A 12,361-nucleotide genomic window follows, 5' to 3' on the forward strand; every position below is an offset into this window, starting at 1 on the left:
TTGTGTTACGGATGAGTAGTAAATGAGCTGGTGTGTGAGTGTTAAATTTGTGAAGAGCATTGTCGGAAAAGACCATACCAAGTGACTGTGACTTTAACAATACCAAAAGGTGAAGAGTCTGTAAAGGAACTTGCAGAGAATGAAATACACCTTAAAAATCACTCAAGAATTATATCTGCGAATCGACGAAACTGGCCGGGAAGCCTATAAAACCAAAAGCACCCACATGGTTAAAGAGACCCGAGCTGAGGGCTCTAGATAGAGATTAGATTAAATTAGATTAGTACTTGTTCCATAGATCACGAATACAACACTTCGTAATGATGTGGAACGTGTCAGGTTAATAAAAGGTGTCTATACAAGATATTATATTACACAAAATATTACATAACACAATATTTTTTAATTTTTTTTTTTGGTGGAGGTGGGGAAAGTACGCACTTACTATATCCAAAAATTCATCTAATGAGTAGAAGGAGTTGCCATTCAGAAATTCTTTTAATTTACATTTAAATGCTATTTGGCAATCTGTCAGACTTTTGATGCCATTAGGTAGGTGACCAAAGACTTGTGGCAGCATAATTTACCCCCTTCTGAGCCAAAGTTATATTTAACCTTGAGTAGTGAAGATCATGCTTTCTCGTAGTGTTGTAGCCATGTACACAGCTATGACTTTTGAATTCGTTGGGATTGTTAATAACAAATTACATAAGTGAATATATATTTTGTGAATGACTTTTGAATTCGTTGGGATTGTTAATAACAAATTACATAAGTGAATATATATTTTGTGAGGCTACTGTGAATATCCCTAGCTCTTTAAATAAGTGTCTGCAGGATGATCTTGCATGTGCTCCAGCAATTATTCTGATTACACGCTTTTGTGCAAGATATCAGGAATCCCTTACTGAAAAAAGAAAACTCCCACACAAACGAAACTAGAGAGTAATAAAGAAACCTCAAGGAGATGCAAGTCGATGTCGTTGTGTTTTTCACGAATGGATGGTAATCCGCCGACATTAAACGTTTGAAACTGTAAGATCCGTGCAGACTATTCCGGGAAACTATTAAACTAAAAAAAAATAAAAAATAGGAGTGCCATTGAGGACGAGGAAATTGTATTCATCAACAGTTTAGGACACCCCGCCAAATAGAAAATAAAACGCTACTGCGCCAGACTTAAAAATAACAAGACACCAGGCGAAAACTGACTCGCATAACGCTGGAAATACGCCCGTGAAGACACACTGACATGCTGTAAAAACAAGCAATAGAAACTTGAAACGCAAAAACACTACCCACAGATGGGAAAATGGCTGTGATCTATCTACTCCGCAAGAAAGGCACCATGAAGAATGTCAGTACTTACAGCGGATTCTCTCTGTTATCGGTGACCTACAGAAATCTATCATTCTGGAGAGATTAAAAGCCCAAGTCGAGCATGAAACAGGCGAATACTAGGGGACTTTAGCAACCGTCGTTCAATAGCTGAACAGTTCCATAACCTCTCAGCAATGACATACTGCATGCTGAGGTCAAAATAGTATGTATGCTTTAAGAAAGCTTACGACTCGACAGACTGAGACGTGCTGGCCCAGGCTTATGCTTTGGTTTAAACCTTGACTGTAACTCTGCGTTTGGTTTCCCGCAGTTATGCCGTGGTTCTTCCTCTTTCTACGTGTGGCAGCAGAGTGTGTGTTTCGATATTCGCACCTTATAATATCTTTGGTCCGGTGCTTATAGTTTCCGGCTAGCCGGTGTGCGGCAGTAGGTCGGTTGGTGTAGATCAGCCAGGAAATCTCCGCACGGCGTAGTGGGCCGGGCCCGCTGGCTGTCTCTACGCAGTGTCAGAGTGTGTGGGAGCTGTTCCGATTGCTACGAGGTTCGTGGCTCACCGACCCAGGACATAAAAGTTGAGTGGTGATTTAATTACCGAAGCCAGTCTGTTCAGATTGTGCCGTTGGTTTTCATGGTTGGCTGTTGGGGGTATTCCCGTGAGCAACAGCGAGTGTTCGAGTTGGCGAAGGTTTGGCCACCATCCGGTGGAGTTTAACTGTAGTTTGGTTATTTGAAGTCCAGGTGCACCAGCGGAATTTTCTGCCTTGTGGCCGTTAGCGTTCCGGTTACCTGCCGTGGCCGCTGACGTAAAATTCAAGCAGTGTCCTTTACTCACCGTGTTGTCGCTGTCCAACACGTGTGTGTAGTTTTGACAGCTTATGCATAATTGGTTTTGGGCGGCTACGCCTTTTACGTTTTGGCTTTGGAGTTCCTTGTGTACTGGTCGGGTGGAAAGCAAATCGTCTTGTGGGTGGGTCCGTTGACTGTCTCTTGGTTGGGTTGCCGGCGGATCGGATATAGTTGGGCCGGCTACCTGTCTCCCCTAAGCGAACGTTAATATTTCAAGTGCAGACAGACGCCCGGAAACTTCTGAGCGCTGCTGGCTGTACTACCTTTTCTTTTGGTGTTTGACTGTATATTTTAATGGCTCGTAGCTGATGGTTTGAATCTGTATGCTTTTAGTTGTGTTTTAAATAGTGGGCCTTCAGGCGCTTTAAAATTGAAAGTTCCTTACTTGTCAAGTCTTGCATTGTTCGGGCCTGCAGCCTCATTTAAAATATTTTTTTCTGGGTAAAGCTTTGGGCCTTCTGCCTTTTGAAAATTTATTGTAGTTGTGTTTTTAAATCATGGGCCTTTAGCCGTTTTAAAATTAAAATTCCTTACTTGTCAAGTCTTAGATTGTTTGGGCCTTCAGCCTCATTTGAAATATTAAGGATAAAATCTTGCGCGTTCTGCGTTTTGAAAATTTATTGTAGTTGTGTTTTAAATTAAAGAGGTTGTGCCCTTATGCCATAAGACTGTGTGATATATTCAGTCGTTAGTTAAGTTCGGAAATTGGCGCTGTAATGTTTGGGCAACTAAATAAAGTTATATGTGTTCGAGTGTAACTGACAGCCATTCATTTTTGGCCTCCTGCGGAATTAACCAGGCGTTTCAGTCTTGTTTAACATCCTTGACAAATTCGCAACTGACCTGCTGGCCATTGGCAGAGCCACGCTGACGTATGACACATCCAAGGTGAAGTTTCTAGAGTGTCTCTCGCATTCCTTCGTGGTAAAAACAAGCATATTACAATATTATGGTCGCCCAATGTTGCTTTTCAGTTGCGTTCTGGAGACTATCATAAGAACTACGAAAAACGGCTAAGTCCCACTGAGACTGAGAATCAAATTTAAAAGGATCGCGACAGACTCTCTAGCATTTTCCGACGAGATCGGCATTCCGTCAAACGACATAGAAAACGCTAGGTACTAAATCAGCCTGCCAAGCGAAATCATAAACCAAACTGGCCTACAGGTATCCTTCGGTAGAACGGAAATAATGACTAGCAAGCAAGACGCCCCACCAATACCCCAGATAAAATAAAGAGACATAAAAACAAGTATCTAGACGAAATCACTATGAAAAATACACTCATATGACAAAAGTCATGGGATACCTCCTTTATAGCCGTTCATGGCTGCGAAAGTGTTGTCAGTGCAGGATTTTGTGCACGAACTGGCCTCTCGATTATGTCCCATAAATGTTCGAAGGGCTTCATATCAGGCGATCTGCGTGGCCAAATCATTCGCTCGAATTCTCCAGAATGTTCTTCAAACCACTCGCAAACAACTGTCGCACACTGTCAAGGCCCATTTTCATCCATAAAAGTCCCATAGTTGTTTGGAACGTGAAGTCCATGAATGTCTGCAAGTGGTCTCCAGGTAGCCTAACATAACCATTTCCAGTCGATGATCGGTTCAGTTGGACCTTCTAAATACAGCGTTCACCATTATTTAGAGACCACCAGGTTGCACCGTGCCTCGTTGAAAAGTTGGATCCATGACTTCCTGACGTCTGTGCCACTTTCGAACCCATCCATCAGCTCTCACCAACTGAAATCTGGACTTACCTGACAGGTCACGGTTTTCCAGTCGTCTAGGGTCCAACCGATATGGCCTCCAGCCCGGACGAAGTGCTGCAGGCGACGTCGCGCTGTTAGCAAAGGCACTCATGTCGGATATCTTCTATGATAGCCGGTTAACGCCAAATTTCCTAACAGATACATTCGTTGTATATTCCACATTGGTTTCTGCGCTTATTACACGCAGTGTTACATGTCTATTAGCACTGACAAATACGTAAACACCGCTGCTCTCCGTCGTTAAGTGAAGGCCGTCGGCCACTGTGTTGTTCGTGGTGAGAGGTAATGCCTGAAATTTGGTATTCCCAGCACTCTCTTGACACTGTGGATCTCGGAGTATTGAATTCCCCAACGATTTCTGAAATGGAATGTCCCATGCTTCTAGCTCCAACTACCATTCCCCATTCATAGTTCTATTAATTCCCGTCGTGCACCATAATTATGTCGGATACCTTTTACGTAAATCAAAAAAATGGTTCAAATGGCTCTGAGAACTATGGGACTTACCTTCTGAAGTCATCAGTCCCCTAGAACGTAGAACTACTTAAACCTAACTAAACTAAGGACATCACACACATCCATGCGCGAGGCAGGATTCGAACCTGCGACCGTAGCAGTCGCGCGGTTCCAGACTGCAGCGCCTAGAACCGCTCGGCCACTCCGGCAGGCCTTACGTAAATCACCTGAGTACAAATGGCAGCTCGGTGAATGCGCTGCCCTTTTATATCTCGTGTATGCCGATGACCATCAACTTCCATCTGTACGTGTGCATATCGCCATCCCATGCCTTTTGTCGCCTCAGTGTAGTTTGGACAAAAAAAACACTTAAAATAACCTACAAAACATCACGAACAATCTACAAATGCCTTTGCCAGAATTACGTACGTCTTTGTATCATAATCCTGCAAGCAGGCGTTTTATATGATGCGGGAGCTACGGGTATGTTCTAAGGTGGCAATAAAGGATTCGTCGGAAGAATTCTGAAATCCAGATTCGTGAAAAACATTCATAAATAAATCTAGCAAACAAGCTTTCAGTAGAGTAGAACAAAAATCGCAGATAGTAACCCCAGGAGTAGGGCACTCCTTTAGGGTCACAGCAGACTTGTTATTTGACTTTTTAGACGGAGAAACCAAAACGGTAATGCCCTGTTTTACAAACCTTCATACACTTTCGACAGATATCAGTTCCACTGAAAGTTAGTGACACCTAGGAAGGACAGCCAAAAGCAAGACACTTTGTGCCACTGGACGTAGTAGTCCAGTAAACCAACTAATAGAAAATGAAGGAATGTTGGCCACTAAGGAAAGTGAAGTCCTGTGTCAAGTTCACTAAAGCTTAGCGTGATCCGAGGTGATCCCAACGAAAGTTCCTGTTCAACTTTCTTTCTTTCTTGAAGATGGTTTCAGACTCTGAAAATTACAGGATTAGCTTTTATAGATCTGACGGCTGCTTGTGACAGTGTCAATCACCGCCATCGTCACAGAAGATCTACGAGATAACCGAAGATTACGGTTTCACCAAACTTATTCAAAATTTATTTCAAAATAGATTTTATGTGGGCTTTCGGGGACATCATAGTCAAAGGAGATGTCAAAGAAACGGCTTACTACAAGGAAGGTTTGTTTCATCAATGTTATTTAACATTTACACCAATGACCATCAACTTCCAGCGAAAACAAGGTGTTTCCTTTACGCTGACTAACTGGCACTAACGAGATGTTGAAGCCCACCTAACAGATGCATTAAGAGAGTTGCGTATCTTCTACTCTAACAATCAACGTCGTCCAAACCCAGCTAACACCCAACTCTGTGCGTTTCATTGGATCGTACTCTGACGTACAAGCAGCATTGAAAGAATACGAAAATGAAGTTGGAAGTCAGAAATAATGTCCTTCGCAATATCACTGGTAGTGCGCGAGGTTCTCGAACGCGAACCCTGAGGACGACGGCTGCGGCAACATGTTACAGTGCTGCGGAGTACTCATGGCCATTGTGGTACAAGTCTACAAACGCAAACATAGTTGACAAGGCACTAAACGAAACATGTATTCTTATTTTCTTATTCAGGTTGCCTGAAACCTACGCCACTCGTAAATCTCTACCAGCTCGCAGACATAGCGCCAGCAGATTGTTGTCGTGAAGTAATTGCCAACGCGGAGTGAACAAATCAGACTCACCAGAAAACCCATGTGCAAGTTCGAAGAGCCCCAAGTTTGAGACCCAGAAAAATTGTCCTCAGAACCATTTCAGTAAGGGAGCAATTGTAGATTGCTCGGCTTAAGAATAACTTTACTTGCCCTCTCCCTTTGCATATTCTCCCTCTTGGGCATGAACATAAATGAATAGTGAGTTTACTCAACCGTTATCGTTCTGGAGTTGGAAGATCTAGATGTAACTTCCAGAAACGGCATTCCACGTGCGTACCACCCTAATACACAGAGTACATACTGGAGTTTCAAATGTGCCCTCCATCTGCTGCTTGTGACTCCGAGGGCAAATGCAGCTGCAAAATTTTGGTGAAGAGGAGCATAATTTGACTGTTCTTTCTTTCATTTGCTTTCATTCGTAATGACCATATGCTGTATTTGTTTCTGACTCAAATCGAAAAAAGTCTTTCTCTTCATTCACACTACAGCTGGGAGGAGTCAGTTACAATTATAACTAGCTGATGGCTCAACATTTCCGAAAGCTCTTAGGATTAAAGCTCATCGGAACGGCATTAGCACAACATACTTCTGCTCTGTGTTGCTTAAAGGCAATAAATTAATCATTAATCACAAAAAACTTATTTTCATCCTACTGTTAATTGCCGATTTACATAAGACAAGAAAATGCGCAACTCTTTCTTGAATAACCGAGTTTGGTGTGTGCTACCGAAGACCGCGTTGTGTCCATAAATGTGATGAGAGACGCCATTACTCTAACGTAGGGCTCAACTGTCATCTGTGAAAAGCACTTGAAGAAATGCGCAGCCTTTCGTGTAGTATATAGTTGTGTTACACGTTAATAGCTCCCATAACGAACACCACATGACGCAGAATGTAAAGCCAGCATCCGCGTGTGCGAACAAGTTGTGTCATTAGTTTGAGCGGTTTCCTGTCATTGCGGCTGATGACAAAACAGCATGTTGCATATGAGATGCCAATAAATGTCGCCCATACATTTCATGGGCGAAGTTTCGAGTTGAAGTTTTGCACAAAATTCGGTCCAGCAGGCAGAAAAATTTCGTTATTGAGAATTCCTGCAGCAAATATATTTAATGGCAATGCGTTTGCCCGTACGTGGTTTCTAATTTGAAAACAACAGCAGTACTTATTACTTACTAGGAATAAAATCAGAAGACTGATCAAAATATTTCGCCCATCAATCATTGATCAATCCAGCGCCTGTCCTCTCTCATCTTCAGTACTTCAAACTGTACGTGCAATTCTGATCGCAATTTCTTGAATTATTTCATATCAAACGCACTAACTACATCTACTCCTGTTTATATCATTAAGTGAATCTACTATATCTGTTCAGCTCGCAGTTTTGAGTACTTCTGTTGGAAGACAGGATGAACACAGCTCGTATTGACATGTCAGACTTTGTACTAGCGTATTGAGTTATTTGATATCAGGCACGCTAAATACTTATACTCCCGTGGATATCATTGAATAAATCCAATGTGCACAGGCAATTTTCACTTTTCCCTAAAAGTATTGACTACCGATCTTAAATAGAAATAAAGGCAAGCGGATATTTTCACTGGTTTACTAATAATGGCCAATTTTTTGAGAGGTTATTCTTAACCGTCCTTAAACTATGTTTAAACTTATAATTTGTCTCTTATGATAGCAAGCACAGGCACAAACTTCTTAATTGCTCAGTGTCCTTCCTAAGGTAATCTTACGTCGAAATGAACTGAAAGTTCTTCACTAAACAAAATAAACACTTATCTGTTCTTCTGGGACGGAAAATAATGGACCTGATATCGGAATTATTCCGAAGAATTGAGAAATTACTCGGGACCTTAACTGCAGTCTTCGATCGGCTTGACGTAGTGTCTAAGGAACAGTAGGCAAAGTCTGAAAACAGGTAAACATGCCGACTAAAAACAATTTAACGGATGCTCAACCTGCCTTGCGCATAGAAATTTCCGAGTCGCATGCGAAACTGACGAATGAAATTTCAGAGTATCAAACTGCGTTGAGCAAGGAAATCTCATAAACCTCAAATCGTCTAAGATAATGAGATACCCGAGCTTAAGTGGGCACATCAGCACTTGCCAGGAGCAATTTCACGCTTAACCACAGAAGTAACTGAAATCTGACAGAGCCAAGAAACCCTTTCCGAAACAGCTGTCAGACCGCGTTACGAATATGTTTCTGGAACAAGGAAAAATAATCAGCGAGCAATTTACCTTACAAAAGGATCAGTTCTTTGCTGAACTACTGCCTTGAACTGCTGCTAAAGATACTCAAGTGTAAGAAGCAAAATAATGTGACTGTTTTTATTTATCCGTACTGTCATAATAGATGTACACCCATCCAAGAGTAAGATAAAAAGAATGTAGACGCTTCAATAAAAGTAAAAAAAAGGTAAGGACTATTTACGTAAATGAATAAAATTTGGATAAAGGTGTCGATATGTAAGAAAACTTTCTGCCAGTTGTTAAAACAGAAGTTTGTTGAGGGGAAGAAACTCATTCCCTTTTATCATTCTCGTTTGTCCGGTCTCGTAATGCACCCATAGATACGAATAACTGGTAAATCTTGGACTTTGTACTGTTCTGACTAATCATTTGGCGTATTTATCAAAAATGTCTCCCGTTAATATTGCACTCCGTCATCAGGCCACAAATGGCCCATCGGGATTATCCGACCGCCGTGTCATCCTCAAATGAGGATGTGGATAGGAGGGGCGTGTGGTCAGCACACCGCTCTCCCGGTCGTTACGATGGTTTTCTTTGACCGGAGCCGCTACTATTCGGTCGAGTAGCTCCTCAATTGGCATCACGAGGCTGAGTGCACCCCGAAAAATGACAACAGCACATAGCGGCCCGGATGGTCACCCATCCAAGTGCCGGCCATGCCCGACAGCGCTTAACTTCGGTGATCTGACAGGAACCGGTGTATCCACTGCGGCAAGGCCGTTGCCTCCCGTTAATATAGTCACCTTAAATTGCTCGTTGATGTTTTTATGCTGTGTATTTTCTGTTTTTAGGGACCGTGTGTCAGGAAGGGTCACTACGTTGTTCGAAAGCAATCAGACCGATCGCGGATCACGTTTTGCTGCTTGAGCATTGTATTCCGAACAGAACGAACATCTTTAAATACGAAGATCAGTTCAATTTTGCTACCACTATTTAAGGTGTAAATTAAAGTAAGAATTTTCGCGGTCAATCTGCTTTTTGAACAATGGCACTTTCATCACTACCCAAGGTCGAAGACACTCACCAGTCGTAAGAGACAGTGAAAGGTGGCTACACTGAGCCACTGCGCCAGAGATTGCGCCAAAGAGTATTATTCAGCCGCCTCCACAGTGCCTGTCGAGAGCTCGTAGTAGTCAGTGCCTGTCGAGAGCTCGTAGTGAGTACTTGTTAAGAACTCGTAGCAGTCAGTGCTTGTTGAGATGTGCTAGCAGAGAGTGCTTGCTGAGATGTGGTAGTACCAAGTCGGTGTGGAGATATTGTAATGTTTAGAGTGCTTTCCATCAATATAAATGAAGGTAAAATTTTTTTTATTTTTCTCTCTCATTATTTCAGTGTCCTAAATAATGCATCATTACAGGTTCAGTCAACAAAGCATCTGGCTTGTGTTCTTGTATTAGAGTGTAATTCTGCTTTCCTTACGCTATTATAGTATTTCTAATTTTCTTTTATCACGTCAGTATAATTGGTATTTAAAAATTCTTGTCTTGTTGAAGAAGAACCGTGCCAGATGTGCGTTGAGTCATACTTCCACATACAGAACAGTTACTCTTGTGCTTGTTGTTTCGTAGGTTTTATAGTTGCTGGGGGCTTAATTAATTAATTGTGTTAACGAAAATTTTCATTTCATTCTTTGTTGTTGTTCTAGGCAGTCAGATTGCGTAATAATACTAGTCAGGGCCAACCGTTTACGAAACAGCGTAATCGGACATACGGTTTAACTAAAAATATTTGCATTTTATTTAATTAAGCCCCCATGCACGTGGCGACCCTGCCAGGATCGTCCCTTGGAATCTTCTGATTGTAAAAATAGTAGACAGTAGTATTGTTGTAGTAATTTGTAGTTTAGTAATTGTAGTCTATTTTGCATGTGTAGATTTGGTAATTAGCATTCTTCTAATGGTATTTTTCAAAATTTAATTTTTATTGCCTTGTATACGCATTTGACGATTTAGTGCAATTATTTCAATTGTTCATTAATCGTGTTTGAGGGAAACATTTCGAGTGAATGGTATTGTTGGAGATAAAGAGTCATTGTGTGTAATTTTCGTACAGTGACGAGTTTTGTATGTTTTGTAAATAATTACGCGATCGATGAAAAAAGCAAAAATGATGAATAGTGAGAATGACGAAATTGTTAACATGGCGAACTCGCCAACAGAGGAAAACAGTATGATGGATAATGAAGTGGAAAACAATGTAATAAGTCGGGAAATAGTCCGGAACCATTTCAAAATTTTTCTCAATCAGAAAATTCACAGAATCCGAGATTAACGACAGAAGATTCTGGAATAGTATCGAACACAGATGGCCTTATGGCTATGCAGAAGGAAGTTAGTTTTGCGGGAAATGTTAGGGGCGAAAAGAATTCTGAACCATTTAATATGGAGCAGCTGATGAGTGCTATATTAAATTTGGGAGCACGTATGGAAACATGGTTAGACTCACGAATAGGAACAATGGAAACACGGATGGGAACAATGGAAACTCGGTTAGGATCTGAATTTAAAACAGAGATAGGAACAATTAAAACCGAGATGGGAACTTTGGGATCTGAATTAAAAACTGACATGGGAACAATGGAAACACCGTTTACATCTGAATTAAAAACGCAGATGGGGACAATGGAAACACGGTTAGATTCACGAATAGGGACGTGTTTCAAAAATATGAAAGATGAATTAAAGATAGAAATCAGAGAAGAAGTACAACCGATTTTGAATGCTCACTATAATAGATTAATTGCAGTAGAAATCAGACAAAAGGAACAGGATAGAGAACAGGAGGAAAGAGATCGCGTAATAGTACAGAAATTTTCAGAGTTAAATTTACAACGCGCACACGATAAGGAAGAAATATTTGAGAGAATCGAGGAATCCATACCAAATGACAGAATAAATAACTTAACGCAACAGCATGAACAGTTAACTACTAAATGTGACAACACCGAAACCCGAGTCGCGACACTTACGAAAGACGTAAATAAACAGAAAGAACAATTAAGTGACTCATCGGAAAGAGTTGAGGAGATCTCAGATAAATTGACAAGTGTTAGTTTAGCAGAAGGGTTTGAAGAAAATAATTTGTTTCATTTACGTGATGCAACAAGAGAGCGCCTAGCGCGTGAATTTAACAATAATCGTCATTGTGACTGGGACAGACGCGGTAGGTCTTTGTCGCCACGCGGAGAAAACTTTGACTATAAACACTTCTTAACTGTTCGGAAATTTAAGATCTTCCGCAATTCTAAGAATGAGATACATCCATGTTCATGGTTAGATCAATTTACGTACGCACTTCCGCCAGATGTGCCACAAAGTCACAAACTGTAAATTATGTGCGGCTATTAATGTCCTCAGGGGATTCACTACTCTAAGTGAATATGTGCCGTAGCGAGCATAGGGCCCCGAGCTGTAGTGGTGCTATTTCCCTTTTAGTTTTCTGCACCGCTGCCTACTCTTTTACTATTCTTTGCATCTTTCAAAAACAACTCTTCTACTATCAATCTATCTAGAGAGTAAGTAAACAATAACCTGATATGACTATTTTACCTAAACGTGATTTCGGAAATTACCGTTTGGACTTACTATACCTTCAGCAGCCTTCATTCCTAGTTACCTGTTTATCTTCGTGACAATATTACTTCATATGTTGATGACATTCTTATTGCTAAACGTTCTTGGAGTGGGCACAACAAAATTTTGGGTTCATTATTACGTATCTTTGCAAGAGTTGGCATTACAGTGAACTTGGAAAAATCTGAATTTGGTCGTTCTCAGGTGAAATTTCTCGGTCACATTATTTCTACAGAAGGTATCCTCCCTGATCCAGAAAAATTAGATGCTATTCGTAATTATGCTGTTCCTACCACAAAACGTGAGGTTCGTAGTTTCCTTGGTGTCTGTAATTTTCTTAGACGCTTTGTTAGATTGGACGATTTGGCCACACCTCGTTTATGTGAACTATCCGAAAAGAACTCTAATTGG

General features: G+C 41.1%; 1 protein-coding gene and 1 pseudogene across 1 annotated transcript in view; both read right to left on the reverse strand.

Annotated features, from left to right (window-relative positions):
• LOC124802828 (centrosomal protein of 104 kDa) overlaps positions 1-12,361 on the reverse strand; it is a 455,266-nt gene that overhangs the window by 394,403 nt on the left and 48,502 nt on the right. The gene's annotated exons all lie outside the window — the stretch shown is intronic.
• LOC124803548 lies at positions 8,986-9,103 on the reverse strand (annotated as a pseudogene).

Source organism: Schistocerca piceifrons, chromosome 6, assembly GCF_021461385.2.
Source record: "Schistocerca piceifrons isolate TAMUIC-IGC-003096 chromosome 6, iqSchPice1.1, whole genome shotgun sequence".
Taxonomy (NCBI): domain Eukaryota; kingdom Metazoa; phylum Arthropoda; class Insecta; order Orthoptera; family Acrididae; genus Schistocerca; species Schistocerca piceifrons.